At 42.2% G+C, this 18,915-nt stretch overlaps 1 long non-coding RNA gene across 7 annotated transcripts; it reads right to left on the reverse strand.

Annotated features, from left to right (window-relative positions):
- Positions 1-9,547: 9,547 nt before the first annotated feature.
- Positions 9,548-13,480, reverse strand: LOC115195885 (uncharacterized). Of its 7 annotated transcripts, XR_003878763.1 has the most exons (9): positions 13,260-13,480; positions 13,094-13,141; positions 12,416-12,514; positions 11,738-11,880; positions 11,334-11,649; positions 10,856-11,193; positions 10,585-10,768; positions 10,218-10,342; positions 9,548-9,993 (listed from the first exon to the last, which is right to left on the reverse strand). It is a non-coding gene; the product is annotated as an uncharacterized LOC115195885 (long non-coding RNA). The 7 variants fall into 7 exon arrangements; XR_003878762.1 differs by lacking the exon at positions 13,094-13,141 and having other exon boundaries at positions 13,260-13,479; XR_003878766.1 differs by lacking the exon at positions 12,416-12,514 and having other exon boundaries at positions 13,260-13,479.
- Between the last annotated feature and the right edge of the window lie 5,435 nt (positions 13,481-18,915).

Below are 18,915 nucleotides of genomic sequence, written 5' to 3' on the forward strand. Positions count from 1 at the left end.
GTGATTGGCTAATTCTTTATACTTTTTTTGTCAAGGGAGGCATTATCATCTCTAAGACACTCTAAAACACTACTCTCATCTCCTTGCAAGGGGATCAGTCTTCTTCACACAGACACAGCATTCCACAGAGGGCTGAGCTGCACTATGAAATGGAGAGGCCTGTGGACCTAACATACTCCATAAAGGCTCTGGAATAGATGACAATACACCGAATAATGCATGTTCATAGGTGTTGGAGAAAAAACTGTTTTGGATTCAATCAAATCATTTGCGTTTCTGAGGAATTCAATTCTGATTTAATTCAAAACACAGGTCCTATCACGACTCAGGATATGACCCAGATGCAGACACAGGAGGCGGTGGTTCGGTTCTCAGAGTATTTATTATAACAAAGGGGCAGGCTAAAGGACAGGTCGAGGGCAGGCATAGATTCGTTATCCAAGGCAGAGTGAAAAAGGGACAGAACGGCAGGAAGGTTCAGGGTCAGGGCAGGCAGAAAGGTTGATACCAGGAAGACTAGAAAACAAGCACTTGAGAACTGGTAACACACGGAAAACACACTGGGACGACTTGATGAGACAAAATGAACTGGCAACAGACAGACAGAAAACGCAAGTATAAATGCACAGGGGATAATGGGGGAAATAGGAGACACCTGGTCGTGGGTGGAGACAAGCACAAGACCGGGGCAACAGATCAGGGTGTGACAGGTCCTACTAATCACCCCAAACAACCCTAAACAAATAAAAACATTTCGCACCGTCCTCTGCCTGTCACGCCCTGACCGGGTGAACTCAGGTGTTTTGGGTCAGGGTGGTTTATGTTGGGTGGTTTTCCTGTGTTTGTTTTCTGTTTTGCGTTGGAGCCTTGTGTTGGCTCTATTGGGGAGTATTTCTATGTTGGTTTCTGTCTTCCCAATCAGAGACAGCTGTCGCCAGTTGTCTCTGATTGGGATCTCATTTAAGTTGATTTTCCCCCACGCTGTTCGTGGGGAATTGTATTTTGCACTGTGTTTCGTTTCTCCTGTGAAACTGTCACCTTTGCGTGTTTATTTTGTTTTGTCGTTTCCATCAATAATAAATATGATGTGGAACAGTCAACCTGCTGCGTATTGGTCTACCTTTTCTGATGACGATTTCGTTATATCGTCAGAAGACGAAGACGACAACCGTGACAGAATTCCCCACCGAACCAGGACCAAGCAGCGGGAGGAAAAGGAGCGCGAGAGATGGGCTCGCGAGGGAAAGGAGTTCTGGACCTGGGAGGAGATCATGTCGGGGAAAGGACCCTGGCGGACGGACTCCCAGGTCGAGGAGGAAAAGCCAGCCGGTAGACGGAGTCGCAGGCGGCGGTCGAGGAGGCCCGGAAAACAGCCCCAAGAAAATTTTGGGGGGGGGCTAATGGGGTGGTCCGGTAGGGCAGAGGAAGAGCCCAGACCACTGCTCTCGTGGGGGATGACGGCGGAGGAAGAGACGAGGATGAGGCAGTTGATTGAGGACCTGCAGAGGGAAGATCTGGAGGAGGAGCCCTGGTATGCGGAGTTGCGCGCTGTGTCGCCAGTGCGCCCGCACAGCCCAGTGCGTCCGGTGGACAGACCCAGCACATGCCGTGCTAAGATGGGAATCCAGCCGGGACGAGTGGCTAAACCAGCTCCACGCTACAGGTCACCTATACGTGTTCACAGTCCTGTCTGGCCCGTCCCTGCTCCCCGCACCAAGCCCACGGTGCGTGTCCACAGTCCTGTCCGGCCCGTCCCTGCTCCCCGCTCCAGGCCACGGGAAGCGGAGTTGCGCGGTGTGTCGCCAGTGCGCCCGCACAGCCCGGTACGTCCGGTGGACATGCCCAGCACATGCAGTGCTAGGATGGGCATCCAGCCAGGACGAGTGGCTAAACCGGCTCCACGCTTCAGGGCACCAGTACGTGTTCACAGTCCTGTCTGGCCCGTCCCTGCTCCCCGCACCAGGTTAGTGGTGCGTGTCCCCAGTTCTGTCCGGCCTGTCCCTGCTCCCCGCACCAAGTCAGTGGTGCGTGTCCCCAGTCCTGTCCGGCCCGTCCCTGCTCCCCGCACCAGGTTAGTGGTGCGTGTCCCCAGTCCTGTCCGGCCCGTTCCTGCTCCCCGCACCAAGTCAGAGGTGCGTGTTCCCAGTCCTGTCCGGCCCGTTCCTGCTCCCCGCACCAGGTTAGTGGTGCGTGTCCCCAGTCCTGTCCGGCCCGTTCCTGCTCCCCGCACCAGGTTAGTGGTGCGTGTCCCCAGTCCTGTCCGGCCCGTCCCTGCTCCCCGCACCAAGTCAGTGGTGCGTGTCCCCAGTCCTGTCCGGCCCGTCCCTGCTCCCCGCACCAGGTTAGTGGTGCGTGTCCCCAGTCCTGTCCGGCCCGTCCCTGCTCCCCGCACCAGGTTAGTGGTGCGTGTCCCCAGTCCTGTCCGGCCCGTCCCTGCTCCCCGCACCAGGTTAGTGGTGCGTGTCCCCAGTCCTGTCCGGCCCGTTCCTGCTCCCCGCACCAAACCAGTGGTGCGTGTTCCCAGTCCGGCACGGCCCGGGTCCGGTCCACCGGTGCCCAATCCTGTTCCGGGCGACGGCTCCGCTCCAGAGCCTGGGCATGCCGCTCCACAGTGGTCCAGTCCGGGCCAGAGGGGTAGGGCTAAGGTGGAGGCGGGGGGGAGAACACGCCCGGGGCCAGAGCCTCCACCGAGGGTGAGGCGCCCACCCGGATTCCCCCCCCTAATAGACTTAAGTTTGGTGCGCCGGGAGTACGCACCGTTGAGGGGGGGGTACTGTCACGCCCTGACCGGGTGAACTCAGGTGTTTTGGGTCAGGGTGGTTTATGTTGGGTGGTTTTCCTGTGTTTGTTTTCTGTTTTGCGTTGGAGCCTTGTGTTGGCTCTATTGGGGAGTATTTCTATGTTGGTTTCTGTCTTCCCAATCAGAGACAGCTGTCGCCAGTTGTCTCTGATTGGGATCTCATTTAAGTTGATTTTCCCCCACGCTGTTCGTGGGGAATTGTATTTTGCACTGTGTTTCGTTTCTCCTGTGAAACTGTCACCTTTGCGTGTTTATTTTGTTTTGTCGTTTCCATCAATAATAAATATGATGTGGAACAGTCAACCTGCTGCGTATTGGTCTACCTTTTCTGATGACGATTTCGTTATATCGTCAGAAGACGAAGACGACAACCGTGACACTGCCTTTGGTTTGATCTGTAAGAAAAAAGTGTTACTAACTAACGTTAGCGTTAGTGTTAACTTAGGAGCTAGCTAGCAATAATATCTAACGTTAGCTTGCTAGCTATCTAGTTAGCTATATACTCTTCCTGTCTGCGTAAATGTACGTTAGCCAACTAGCTAAAGTCTAAGTGTAACGCACATAATGTATCTGATGTTAGTTAGCTATTGAACTTTGAGTAATGTTATCTAGCTTTCTTGTTCATGTTGTCTGTAATTAATGTTAGCTAGCTAAATTGATTTGACTTGTAGATCATATTTCTGCTTTTCCGTTCCATATTTAGATTAGTGTGGTTATCTTGAGCATTTTCAGCATCACCTTCAGTGTGCGTGTGAACATTGACAACAGATCAGAACACATGCAGAACATACATAATGAATAGCATCATTGTTTTGATTCTGTGGTCAAAAATGGCAACAGAGTGGATGGCTACTGTTTTACGGGCTTTTAACCAATTGTGTTATTTTGTGTGTTTTTCGCATTGTTTGTAACTTATTTTGTACATAATGTTGATGCTACCGTCTCTTATGACCGAAAACAGCTTCTGGATATCAGAACAGTGATTACTCACCTCGAACTGATGAAGATTTTTTCTTTAATGAGTATGACGTGAATGATATAATGTTGCTCCCGGACAAGGCCCAAATACCTGCATGAAGAAAAGAAGGAGATACCGGGGCCGCAAATCATGGTGCATAGTGAGATTTCGTCGGCGAGGGGGTAACCTGCCTCTACCATCCGTTCTATTGGCTAATGTGCAGTCACTGGAGAATAAACTGGATGAGCTCCGTTCGAGACTATCATACCAATGAGACATTACCAACTAATATGTTATGTCATCGAGTCGTAGCTGAACGACGACACGGATAATATACAGTTAGTTGGCTGGGTTTTCCGTGCATCGGCAAGACAGAACAGCTACGTCTGGTAAGACGTGGGGTGGGGGTGTCTATTTGTCAATAACAGCTGGTGTGCAAAATCTAATATTAAGGTATTCTCGCAGTGTTGCTCGCCTAAGGTTGAGTACCTCATGATAAGCTATATACCACACTATCTACCAAGAGAGTTTTTATCTATATTTTTCATAGCCGTCAAATTACCACCACAACCCGATGCTGGCACTAAGACCATACTCAACGAGCTGTATAAGGCCATAATCAAAGAAGAAAAATGCTGATCCAGAAGCAAAGCTCCTAGTGGCTGGGGACTTTAATACAGGCAAACTTAAATCAATTTTTTCCTAATTTCTACCAGCATGTCACATGTACAACCAGAGGGAAAGAAAACTATACTGCACAAACAGAGACGCATACAAAGCTCTCCCTCGCCTTTCATTTGGCAAATCTGACCATAATTATATACTCCTAATTCCTGCTCCCAAGCAAAAACGAAAGCAGGAAGTACCAGTGACTTGCTCAATGCGGAAGTGGTCAGATGACGCGGATGCTATGCTACAGGACTGTTTTGATAACACAGACCGGAATATCTTCCAGGATTCATCCAATGGCATTGAGGTGTACACCACCTCAGTCACCGGCATCATCAATAAGTGCATCAACGACATTGTCCCCACATTGACAGTACGTAAATATCCCAAACAGAAGCCTTGGATTACAATCAAATCCGCATCGAGCTAAAGGCAAGAGCTGCCGCTTTCAAGGAGCAGGACACTAATCTAGACGCTTATAATAAATCCCGCTATGCCCTCAGACGAAACATTAAACAGGCAAAGCATCAATACAGGACTAAGATTGAATCTTACTACACTGGCTCTGACTCTCGTCGGATGTGGCAGGGCTTGCAAACTATTACGGACTACAAAGAGAAAACCAGCCACTAGCTGCCCAGTGATGCGAGCATACCAGATGGGCTAAATGCCTTTTATGCTCGCTTCGAGGCAAGCAACATTTAAGTATGCATGAGAGCACCAGCTGTTCCGGACGACAGTGTTATCACGCTTTCCGTAGCCGATGTGAGCAAGACCTTTAAACGGGTCAACCTTCACAGACCGATCACCAGGACGTGTACTCAGGGCATGCACGGAGCAACTGGCAAGTGACTTCACTGACATTTTAAACCTCTCTCTGACAGAGTCTGTAATTCCTACATGTTTCAAGCAGACCACCATACAGTGAGGGAAAAAAGTATTTGATCCCCTGCTGAATATGTACGTTTGCCCACTGACAAAGAAATGATCAGTCTATACTTTTAATGGTAGGTTTATTTGAACAGTGAGTGACAGAATAACAACAAAAGAAATCCAGAAAAACGCATGTTATAAAATGATTTGCATTTTAATGAGGGAAATAAGTATTTGACCCCCTCTCAATCAGAAAGATTTCTGGCTCCCAGGTGTCTTTTATACAGGTAACGAGCTGAGATTAGGAGCACACTCTTAAAGGGAGTGCTCCTAATCTCAGTTTGTTACCTGTATAAAAGACACCTGTCCACAGAAGCAATCAATCAATCAGATTCCAAACTCTCCACCATGGCCAAGACCAAAGAGCTCTCCAAGGATGTCAGGGACAAGATTGTAGACCTACACAAGGCTGGAATGGGCTACAAGACCATCGCCAAGCAGCTTGGTGAGAAGGTGACAACAGTTGGTGTGATTATTCGCAAATGGAAGAAACACAAAAGAACTGTCAATCTCCCTCGGCCTGGGGCTCCATGCAAGATCTCACCTCGTGGAGTTGCAATGATCATGAGAACGGTGAGGAATCAGCCCAGAACTACACGGGAGGATCTTGTCAATGATCTCAAGGCAGCTGGGACCATAGTCACCAAGAAAACAATTGGTAACACACTACGCCATGAAGGACTGAAATCCTGCAGCGCCCGCAAGGTCCCCCTGCTCAAGAAAGCACATATACATGCCCGTCTGAAGTTTGCCAATGAACATCTGAATGATTCAGAGGACAACTGGGTGAACGTGTTGTCGTCAGATGAGACCAAAATGGAGCTCTTTGGCATCAACTCAACTCGCTGTGTTTGGAGGAGGAGGAATGCTGCCTATGACCCCAAGACCACCATCCCCACCGCTAAACATGGAGGTGGAAACATTATGCTTTGGGTGTGTTTTTCTGCTAAGGGGACAGGACACCTTCACCGCATCAAAGGGACGATGGACGGGGCCATGTACCGTCAAATCTTGGGTGAGAACCTCCTTTCCTCAGCCAGGGCATTGAAAAGGGGTCGTGGATGGGTATTCCAGCATGACAATGACCCAAAACACACGGCCAGGGCAATAAAGGAGTGGCTCAAGAAGAAGCACATTAAGGTCCTGGAGTGGCCTAGCCAGTCTCCAGACCTTAAGCAATGGCTTTTTTCTTGCCACTCTTCCGTAAAGCCCAGCTCTGTGGCTTAAAGTGGTCCTATGGACAGATACTCCAATCTCCATTGTGGAGCTTTGCAGCTCCTTCAGGATTATCTTTGGTCTCTTTGTTGCCTCTCTGATCAATGCCCTCCTTGCCTGGTCCGTGAGTTTTGGTGGGCGGCCCTCTCTTGGCAGGTTTGTTGTGGTTCTTTCCATTTTTTAACAATGGATTTAATGTGGTGCTCTATGGGATGTTCAAAGTTTCGGATATTTTTTTATAACCCTACCCTGATCTGTACTTCTCCACAACTTTGTTCCTGACCTGTTTGGAGAGCTCCTTGGTCTTCATGGTGCCGCTTGCTTGGTGGTGCCCCTTGCTTAGTGGTGTTGCAGACTCAAGGGCCTTTCAGAACAAGTGTATAAATACTGAGATCATGTGACAGATTATGTGACACTTAGATTGCACAAAGGTGGACTTTATTTAACTAATTATGTGACTTCTGAAGGTAATTGGTTGCACCAGATCTTATATAGCACCACTTGTCTGATTTGTATTTTCTTCAAATATTTTTAAACAAGTTCACTTCACCAATTTGGACTATTTAGTGTATGTCCATTATATGAAATCCAAATAATAATCAATTTAAATGACAGGTTTTAATGCAACAAAATAGGAAAAATGCCAAAGGGGGATGAATACTTTTGCAAGACACTGTATCATGTTTATCTCATGGATAGGAAATAAAGATTTTCTTATCTCTCTGATTTTAGATATATTGCTATGTTAAATGTTGTTCTGCAGTATAGCACATAAAAATATAGTCCTGCTTTTAGTCCATAAAACCTATTTTGTGTGTGTTTCCACAGAGTAAGAGTTGTAGTTCCCACTAAACTGTGCCTGGCATTTTGCTCCAAGGCTTTCGAACTCCCTCCCTCCAGCTTGACTGGCGTTTGTCTTCGAGGACACCGACAACTTTGTCAGTCTTCGGAGAATCACCACATTCAACATCAACCTGTAACATTTTCAAAAGTAACAACCACTAACAACAATTAGCGATCTGTTCTGTTGACTGTGTGGAGATGTAATGATATGCTTGACTTAGTTAACTTATTATTTTTCAGCTCCATTGACACTTTCAAGTTTAATGTGGGGATTCTTTGGAGACTGTCCAGGTTAGAGGCATCAATGTCCTCATCTTTCTCCCTCAGGGGGACATATTTCTCCATCCTGATGCCAGTGATGTACGATAAAGGAGAGAGGGGGGAGAAGTTAGAGAAATAACTCAAATAAAATTGTCTCGTCAAATGTTAGAAATAAATAGTGTCAAGTAACGATTTCCAGTTTGTGTTGTTACCTACTTTAATAATGATCAATAAAAATAATTAATTAATTTGTCATTCTTTCTTAATCTCAGGGTATAATATAACATTGTTGAACAGAAGTGTCATACATTAGACCATATCCTCTTGGCAAACACTTGAATATTCAAATCGGAACATTAAAATAGATATTCCAATTTACATGCAATTGATATTACTGCTATTAAGAGCTTACGATCTAATAAGATCTATTATCAATATGTCTCTAGGAGACAGAACGCGTCCTTCCTGAGCAGTTTGACGGCTGCGTGGTCCCATGGTTTTTATACTTGCGTACTATTTTTTGTACAGATGAACGTGGTACCTTTAGGCATTTGGAAATTGCTCCCAAAATGAACTAGACTTGTGGAGGTCTTGGCTGATTTATTTTGATTGTCCCATGATGTCAAGCAAAGAGACACTGAGTTTGAAGGTAGGCTTTGACATATATCCACAGGTACACAGCAAAAAGTCCAGTGTTGAATTAACTCCCACAGAGTTGATTTCAACACTTTTTGAGGGTTTATATAGGTCCACACTCTCCAGAGTTAAATTAACACTTTCAAAATAGTTAAACATTTAACACTTTGCCAGAGTTCCTTCTTTAACTCGCAAAACAGAGTTAAAGTAACACTAAGAGATTAGACAACTAACACTGCTCCGAGTTAATTTTTATTAACTATTTGGGTAGTGTTAATTTTTATTAACTATTTGGGTAGTGTTAATTTCACTCCCTAAAGTGTCAATTATCTACACTGAAAAAATGTTAAAATGAATTGTTAATTTATTCAATATTATTTAATTAAATATATACTTATAATAATAATAATAATAAATCACAATAAACAATCATTGTCAAAAACATTTATTTGTGCATTCTCCCTTGCAGTCAGTTGAATTAAAACATTGTGAATGAAGGTATAATGTACATACTTTCATCTGAAACATTGTGAGCTTTGAATATCAAACGGTTTATGAAATTTAAGCTCAGACATTTTTAGTAGACATCTTTCCACACTTCGTAATACTCTGAATGCATGATGATGGTCATCAAAATTCTCTGTAAATAGCTTGTTTGTCAAAAAAAAAAGTGATCTTCAACCAAAAGTACATCACTTATTTAACAAAAGACTGGCATGTCTTCTTCCATTGCACTGCAAATAACTAGTCCAGCTTTATATTCTCCACCATCAACTTTAACCCAACTAGTTGAGAAAACGTCTTTTGACAAGATCGTTTCAAGCATTTCATTGTTGACGACATTCTCATCTCTGAAGAGAAAAGATTTCATTGGCCCATACTCATTTTGTTTGAGGGTGAAGGTTTCCCAGTGATAAGCAATGGCCATCTGATGCTTTTCAGCAAGCGATTTGGTTATGTTTTGGAAATTTTTAAAACAATCTTTAAACAGCTTGTGTTTGGCCTCAAACCTCATACACCACGTATATAATAAGGGGCCAATTTTCCTTATAGAAGATGGGTAATGGAACATAAAATGATGCTTAGGTATCAAGTTTCTATGTGGATACAAGTGCTTAAGTAGTTTGTGGTGGTCAACAATCAAATGCTTTAAATATATTGTCATACCTAGAGTGAGAGAAGGTGAAAAAACTATGTTCATTATTTGAAGTAACAACAGTAACAAATTCCAGTTTTTGTTTCCTGCAGGAATAATGTCAAACAGTGGGATGTTTTTCACAAGACACAATGTCTGAATAGAATTCAAACCAATGCCATTGCCAACACTCTCCAAAATAATCTTTGTAGGACGATTTTTTCATTCTAAAAATCCATAATCAAAACAATAAATCCTGGAAAGCAAGTCCTGTTCTGACATAGTGTTGCGTGAGATATCCAAAAAGCAATTTGATCTCATACTGAACCACACCCTCAAGAACATCATGCATGATATCAAATGAATAGTTATTACAAACATGGAAATACTTCAATGAATTAAACGGTTTGCCTTGCATGGGATGAGACGCTTATCCATTGTGATGTAGAAGGTCTCAATCTTGCTCTTCTGACGCCCAACAGCGAGGAGGTACGGCTGCCGATCCTGCTGGTTGCGGAGATGCTCCTCCAAACTGCAGCATGACTAGGGTTGAGATCAGAAAACTGAAAATTAGACACAAGAATAATGTGCAGCCAGAGAAAACTACATTATAGAAGTGATTATTCAAACAGCTTTTCATTGGCTAGTGCAAGATGGGAATGAAGACTTAATTGCAATTCCATCCACTTTTTAACAACCCTCATTTACATATGTGGCTAAGAAGGTGACGTGACAAATTATTATAATCACGTTAATAATATAATTACCTTATGAAAGACAACAAGTCTCTCAACTGCATCACATGCACTAATTTTTGGAGACTTCAGTCCCCCTGGAGGTGGTGGAAGGAGATGTAACAGCAACAACAGGGAAGCCATTTCTTGGTCGTAGGCTGAGGACAAAGAGTCACAAGAATTAACTGAAAACTCTTCAAATGTAATACTTTTAAAGTTTGAATGAGAACAGGGAGGCATTATGAGAACGTTTTAAAAAGTCATCCATCTATTAGTCACATTTATCCCAAAAATCAGATCAACGTTCAGAGATACACAGAATAAACAAATGAAATATTATTGCAGTTATAATTTAATTGCAATTATAGCAAATTTATTAAAATATAAAAAAACAACTCACTTGTTGGCTCATCAAGATCCCTTCCTGGGGGACTTTCTGCTGACTGCACCAAGCGACGCAACTCTGGTGTTGAGGTGAGCCGCTTAGCCTCTTTTATGACATTTGGCTTGAAGAACAAATCCCATTTCTGAAGAAGCCTGGAGGATGTGTCGCCATCAAATAGGAGAGTGAAGTCTTGGTCCACCTTTAAGAAAGAAGATATTAAACTACTACTACTTCAGGAAATACTTTCAAATTTCAAGCCATTCTAAACATCTCATCCCAAACTTACCAATCCTTTTGTATCCAGGAATCTTGGGAAGCTGGAGAGGATATCAACACTTCTGCCTGGGTCATTAACGAGCTTCTGACGGTGCTGAAAGGTCTCTCATCTTCTGGAAAAATCAGGGAATTGTCTGTGGTATGGTTGAGCAAAGACATGGCCTCTCGGCAAGCATCACCATCAAGCTGCCTTTCAACATTAACAGTCCTTTGGAAATTTGGGCCCCCTGGAGAAAAGTTAATTGGGCTATTTGGTGGCAGTGCAGATCCTCAACGAATCTTCCTCTGGACTGTTTTCAGACGCCAAGAAATGTATCCTGTGCTGCTTGCAGCATCATAGAAGTGTTCCTGAAATGGAAAAAAAGAAAATAAATGCGTTGTCATACCAGGCTCATGAGAAATCTCACGGAATTCAAATATCAATGTCATCCACACAGTTTTGTGTCACAACATGACATGAAAGAGTTAACAATAATAATGCCTATTACATAGCCCTTCTTGGAGTATGGATCCTTGAGGGAAGGGAACAACATCCCTATCCCACGCGCATAATCTTCTCTGATTGCTTTAGTGGGGCGGTGCCTGAGAGGAGATATTAAATTAGTACATTTATGCAATGGCCATGCAGTTATCTGGTACAAATAAAAACAATGTGAAACAAACATACCCATGATTGTCAATCATGTGAGCCACCAGGATGATAACCATTTTTCTTCTTGCAGCATCTGTTAGGGTTTCTGTTGTTTGGTACTCCTGTAGTACTTCTTCACCCCCAGACTTGCCTCTTAGCACAGCTTCAATCAACTAATAAAAAACAAAAACATTACAATACATGGTGATAAATAGCTTTTCTAGAGACTCAGAGTGAAAAAATGTGAAAGCATTAAGAAACCTGTTCAGCAGACACAGCATCATGTGTATCCTCAATTCTTTGTCTCTTGCTAGGGACATCATCTAGGATTATAGTTGATGCACTTGAGCTGAAGCTTGAGTCAGACGTCTCAGAAGCAGAAGACAAGGAGAAATCAGAGAATTCTAAAGGAATAGAAAAAATGCAAATAATTATATTATGTAAGGTGTAAAGTTCTTTATTATACCTGCACCACATTGCCTTGTCCAACGAGGTCGCTGAATATTTCTGCATCAACTTCTGTCCCTGTTGCATCCTTGTATATAACTTTTGCATCAGGTGGCAGGCAAAATCTCTCCATGACTGGAAAAGATAGTAAGGTCAAACTGAATGTGCCTTTGAAGTCAGCACTGTTTCTTGCCTCACAGCCAATAACTCTTCACGTTGAATACACACTGTATAACCCTTAAATATACCTAGAGCATTTTCCCTCACATAACCCATTCCCTCTTAAGTCCAAATTGATGATTGCCTTTTTTTCTTGACTTTTTTGGTGTATATTAATACTTTACACTCTATGAAGCACACATTACAGAACTGAAAATGATTAGCAATTTAACCCCATTTACCGTATAAAAGAGTCTGATAAAGGCATGTAATGAAAATCAGAATCGACAACATTAAGGAGCTTGCACAACGAGCTTTTAAAGCCATGCTAACCGTTTTCATGGAATTGCATAAAGTCAAACCGTCCTTCATCCTCATCCAGCTTCACATATTTCTGCTGTTGGCTGTACTTCACCTGGACCAGCATTTTGACTGAGACATGCAAGGAAGTTTGACAAAGTAAATAAGTGTTACACCATTTTTGGTGACCCATCAGATTCTGTGACATGCACTGTTGGAAAAAGTACTAATTTTCAGAAAATTGCGCTGTGTATGAGATATTAAGATGCTGCTTATGCATTGACTCATCAGTATTTAATGAAGCACTTAAATGTTTAATAAATGTTTAATATCAGTCACAGCCCGATTTTCTGCTAATATTGTACTTTAGCTTTAACTTAGTAATTTCAGTACAATTAACTGGTAATACTTATATACTTTTAATTAAGTAAATGAGTACTTTTTCCAACACTGCAGGTCATAAAATCTGATGGGTCACCAAATACAGTGTACGCTGGTCACACAGACAACACGTGAAACACCGTCTGCATGTTGGGACGTGTTGTTTGCGGCCCCTTTGATGTTCAAAGTGAAGGGGGGAAAAAGACGTTAGCTCCAGCCTCAAACAAGATTTTATACAGTAAAAAAACATAACGCTTTGTTTTTCCTTTCAATAAATCATCATTGATAAAGTTGGAGACGGTTTAAGTAACAAATTGTTAGCTAGCTTACCATACACTTCTAGCTAGCTAATCACCAGGACAAATTTGCTGCTCAGACCTGGCAACAAACACGGTTTTGTTAGGCATATATTCTCTGTAGATGTTTCATTGTTCATACTGAAATTCTCCGCATCAATTTATAATTGTTTCAGTAAGTTTGAGTTAATTGCACTTACCGTGTAGTACTGCATGGGAGGGAGAAAATGGCGCCGACTTGTCTCCTCTGTCTCCAACCGACGAAGTGAAATGCATGGGCGGAGCTTAATTACATCTCTGCGGAGTTGGGTTAACACTGACCGGATCAACTCTGTCAAATAACTCCAACACTGAACACCATTTAAATCAGAATGTGTTAAAATTACACTCTGGGAGTGAAAATCAACTCGGAAATGTTTAATCCTGAAATTTCAACACTCCAATTTTTGCTGTGTACATCTCCAATTTACATAATTTTCTGGAATTTTCCAAACTGTTTGAAGGCACAGTCAACTTAGTGTATGTAAACGTCTGATCCACTGGAATTGTGATACAGTGAATTATAAGTGAAATAATCTGTTTGTAAACAATGGTTGGAAAAATTACTTGTGTCATGCACAAAGTAGATGTCCTAACCGACTTGCCAAAACTATAGTTTGTTAACAAGAAAATGGTGGTGTGGTTGAAAAACAAGTTTTAATGACTCCAACCTAAGTGTATATAAACTTCCAACTTCAAATGTACCAGAAAGTGTGTACAACATTGCATCAGGGCACTATGTATATTGAAATCCCTAATGTGAATGGTAATTCACATGAACTGTCTACTCCAGCTCCCACAGGAAGAGTATGTGTTGTCATTGTGTTATTATTTGAGGTTCAATGTTTAATTGCCCCCGTTGTTACAGAGGGAATGTTGCACAGTTCATGTGTGGTGGCTTTGCTGCACAGTAATCACACACAGTTGCATATGCAGCAATAATGGCCCAATTTCCCCATAGTCTCTTCTCTCTTTTTATACTGCCACACAGCACAGAGGGTGCTGTAAGGCTTACGAGGAAGATTTAGAGACAGCCCACTTTTTACAGTCCCATCATTTGATCTAAGAGCTTTTGAGCAGACACGGGGGGATACCTCTCCTTTCTTTCTTTCTTTCTTTCTTTCTTTCTTTCTTTCTTTCTTTCTTTCTTTCTTTCTTTCTTTCTTTCTTTCTTTCTTTCTTTCTTTCTTTCTTTCTTTCTTTCTTTCTTTCTTTCTTTCTTTCTTTCTTTCTTTCTTTCTTTCTTTCTTTCTTTCTGTCTGTCTGTCTGTCTGTCTGTCTGTCTGTCTGTCTGTCTGTCTGTCTGTCTGTCTGTCTGTCTGTCTGTCTGTCTGTCTGTCTGTCTGTCTGTCTGTCTCACTCTCTCCTCATACAGAGAGACACATCTATCCTTTATTCCATCCCCATTATTAGGTCTGGGAGTCCCAAAATGCCTCCAGCCACAGTACCAGAGCCATCACACACATACAGCACAACACAGCAGGCCCTTCTCTGTTCAACACTAGCTACTTTACAGTGGTACAGAATGCTTGAGGTAGTGGTTCCACACTTTAGACAGCCATCATCTTTCCTCTGACTGAGCAGGTAAGAGACTGAGCAATCCTTAACTCCTTAACCACTATACAAGGGGGAGGAAGATACTGTAGCTAGCTAGCTAGCAAGTCAGGAAGGAAGGAAAACATACAGCTTCCCTCTCCTCCTCCTCCCCTTTCCCCCCTCCCACTCTCTTTGTACTGTACCAGCTGGATCATGTTTCATAGTGGTGCCAGTCCACCTCTAGACCCTAGGGGCATTTGGCAGGGCAGGGCTGGCCCAGAACCAGGGAATCATTTGTGACATTACCCCTCTCTGGAGGGATGGTGATGGTGCCTTGACACAGATGCGTTAACTTCACCCCTCACATCCTCTGGTGATGTCTCTTACTTCCTCTCTGCATACTCTATGGAGTGTGTGTGTGTGTGTGTTCTCTGTGTCCTCTAGAATGAGTATGTCAGAGTGACATTTTACAATTTCGTACCATTTCATGCTTATATGTATATTGCATTTTTATTTTATATGTTTATTTAATTTAAGTCTATGGCACAGCAACTGTTAGTAATTCATTTGTTTTCCCCATTTCAGTTCTCGCTCACTTGTTTGCTCTCTGTCACAATATCACACTTCCTTTAGATCAAACCTAACAGTCGATGTCGCTGTGTTTTGCACTGCTTTTATGTTCAGTAATTAGTTTGTGTTCGGATTTCACAGAGAGAGTATGCAAGAGAGAGAAAATTGAGAGAGACAGGTGCAGTGTTGGAATATAGGAATAACAGAGGAGAGCGAAAGAAGAGAGAAACGGAGGTTTGCGTTGCAAGCACAGCCATTTTTGATGTATTTTTTCTATCTCTGGCACTAAGGGTTGATTTGAATAACAAAGCCCCTCGCCCTTCTGAGAAAGTGATGCCGCCCACAGCGCTAAACAGTCTTTGACAGGCGGTCTCTGCTGGCGAGGCTCTGGGAATGTGTGTGTGTGTGACTGAGCAGGCTGTGTGTCTTTGAGAACATGTGTGTGTCTCTGTGAAGAAACATGGCTCCTGCCTGTGAGCTATGGCACCATCTCCCCTCCCAGCCTTATTTAACGCATGTGAGGTTACATACATTAAACCCCCGGAACAGCACTGCGCGGTGCGGTGGGGAAGTTGTATTAGCACCGAGAGGAGTGCCAAGCTTGGCTGTTTATATTCATATTAACGGCTGGTGGGCTCAGTGACGCATAAAGCAGGTATGAAGTATTGAAGTATGCAGACAGGGAGCAATTCTCCCCTCTTGTAGTTGTTTTCTGTGTATTTCTGTCTACCCACCAATCAGCAGGGAGGTGTATACTGAGCTATCAACAGAAATAACTGTGTTTTGACCTCTAGTGACCTCTGTGATGATCATCCATCCTGTTCAGGCCTGCGGGTTAGAGTTGGCCTGCAGCCATGCTGAGTCGGTCATAGAGGTGTTTGTGTTTCCTAACCTGTTTACAGACAATAGGTCCATAATGGAGCTCCTATAGGGAATTGTCATTCCCCCGACCAATGCATTTCGCTCCTCTGAATGGTGTCATTATATAGGGATGATTGCACAAGTCATTATGCAACAAAAACATACACATTTAAAGACACACACACACACACAGGTACACACACACACACACACACACACACACACACACACACACACACACACACACACACACACACACACACACATATCCAGCCCAGAAATAAATGAATTGCAACATGCTGTATCCCAGCGCAGTACAGTGATAGAGTATTCAGTCTCTGGTGTATGTTGTTTCTGATCACAACTGTTGTGAATGTATGATTCGGGGGAGGGGATGTACAGTGTTACCCGCTGGAACATCTAGTGTGTGTGTGGCTGCAGTGAACAAACAGGACAGGAAACGACAGGGACCCCTGCTGCAGGCTACCTGGAAGTAGAGGGTGATTTCTCACATTCACCTCTGATATCGGCTTGGCTACCCATGAGTCATTCAGGAAAGATGGGCTGCTTTTCAATAGAAACCGCCATGGTGTGAAATGTTCTTTGTTGAGTCAATGAGTTTATTGCTACTATAGGGAGATTACATGGAGCTCCGAGTTAAAATCACTGTGGTTGAAAGGAAAACAGCAGCGGAATGAACTACCAAACCAGCTGATCTGACGTTGTTACGGTGTGAAGCCGGCTTGATGACATGGGAAATTATCATTTTCTCAATTCACTACTCCTGCCCGAATGCAGTAGCAACCTATTAGGAACAACTAACACAAATAAGAAAAAGATAAATTAAGTAACAACCTATTAGGAACAACTAATAAAAATAATAAAAAGATAAATGAAGTAATAACCTATTAGGAACAACTAAAATAAATAAGAAAAAAGATTAATGAAGTAACAATCTATTAGGAACAACTAATACAAATAAGAAAAAAGATAAATGAAGAAACAAGCTATTAGGAACAACTAAAACAAATAAGAAAAAAGATTAATGAAGTAACAACCTATTAGGAAACTCTAATACAAATAAGAAAAAAGATAAATGAAGTAACAACCTATTGGGAACAACTAATATAAATAAGAAAAAAGATAAATTATGTAACAACCTATTAGGAACAACTAATACAAATAAGAAAAATATAAATGAAGTAAAAACCTATGAGGAACTACTAATAAAAATAAGAAAAAATATTAATTAAGTAACAACCTATTAGGAACAACTAATAAAAACAAGAAAACAGATAAACTGAATGTTCAGTTGACATATTACAACAGATCAAAAATGATTAGACTGGAAATGTAGCCTTCGTCAATTACGCTGATTTAGTTAACACGTTTCATGGTTACATTTACTTAGCCAAATTATGCCTACATTGAGGCTACTGGGGGGTCTGGGTGCATGCCCCAGGATAATATAAAAAACAAGTTTTTAAATGTTCATGCTCTAGTGACTTTTGAGAAAAAGATAAAGACAAACCTAATTTACAAGGCTAAGAGGGGTCTTGCAGAGGGGCACTTAAGGCGTCTACGTGAATAGGTTCGGTTTGCTCCTAGCAGAACGTGGCTAGTCGAAGTGAACATATGTGCTCTCATACTCCCTTAAAATACCTTCGGTTGGAAAGCGATAAAAAAATCTGCAATATTACTGTTTGTCCCTATTGAGACGCCGTACAAAACAACATACAGTAACACTTCCTCAAAATAGTCATCAATCAAGTTAAATCAAGAAATCTGAGGAGGTCTTCGTCATGCAATTTTACGACTGACTAAGATGTTTGGTGCAGTATTTCTCAAGTGAAAAAATGTGCATAAAAACTAGTAGTCTGTCGTTGAATGACAACAAACACTTTATTGGACAATCCCTACCGTTGACCAATCACAGACGAACGGGTGTAGACTTTAGCCACTAAAGTCCTCAGGAAAAAATCTCCCGAAAAAACGCTTGCCGAAGACCAAAACAAACAAAAACATCACAAAAACAGTTTTGAATGGAAAGCATGTAGATGGCTTTACTCTGGTACAGTACAATCAGTCTTAGGGCCATTCATACTGTACTGAATACCAATTTGACTGTTAATGTGGATATATTCAACAAAACAATAATTTTGTTTCTAGGCTACTGTATGATTCATTTCCTAGTATTTTCCCACTTCCCCTATGTCAGGTTGTTACTACTGCTGCTCTACATATTGTACGGTTTGAAACTTAATGTAATATTATACTGTAATAATAACCAGCAACATACACAGTTAAAGCTGCAATATTTAACTTTCTGGGAGACCTGACCAAATTCACTTAGAAATGTGTGTTATATTTATGTCATTCTCATTGAAAGAACGTCTAAGAGGCGGTAGATCTGTTCTATGTATGCTATTTCTATGCTTCCCGTTCTTAAGTTTTCTTTTTGCTTCTTTTACTTTCAGTTTTGTACACCGGCTTCAAACAGCTGGAGAAAAAAAATGATTTATGGTAAGTATATTTCACAGCATGTTAGCAATGGATGTACAATGACTCTCTACACTATACTTCCTTGTTACATAAACAGAAATTAGGCAAACTATTATATTTTTAGCAACCAGGAAATGTCAGAGCAATTTCTGCATAGTGCAACTTTAAAAGCTGTTTTAATTAAAAATAAGTAGTCATGAAAGGTCAAACTGAAATGAATCAATCTTCACTCTATACAATTATTAAAAATAAAATATCATCATGGCTGCCTCCTGCATGAAATTACCACATGCAATGAACTATATGAGCTTTGGAGAAGCACTTTTCACTATCTTACATGTTGGCTTG

The sequence above is a fragment of the Salmo trutta genome, chromosome 6 (assembly GCF_901001165.1).
Source record: "Salmo trutta chromosome 6, fSalTru1.1, whole genome shotgun sequence".
Taxonomy (NCBI): domain Eukaryota; kingdom Metazoa; phylum Chordata; class Actinopteri; order Salmoniformes; family Salmonidae; genus Salmo; species Salmo trutta.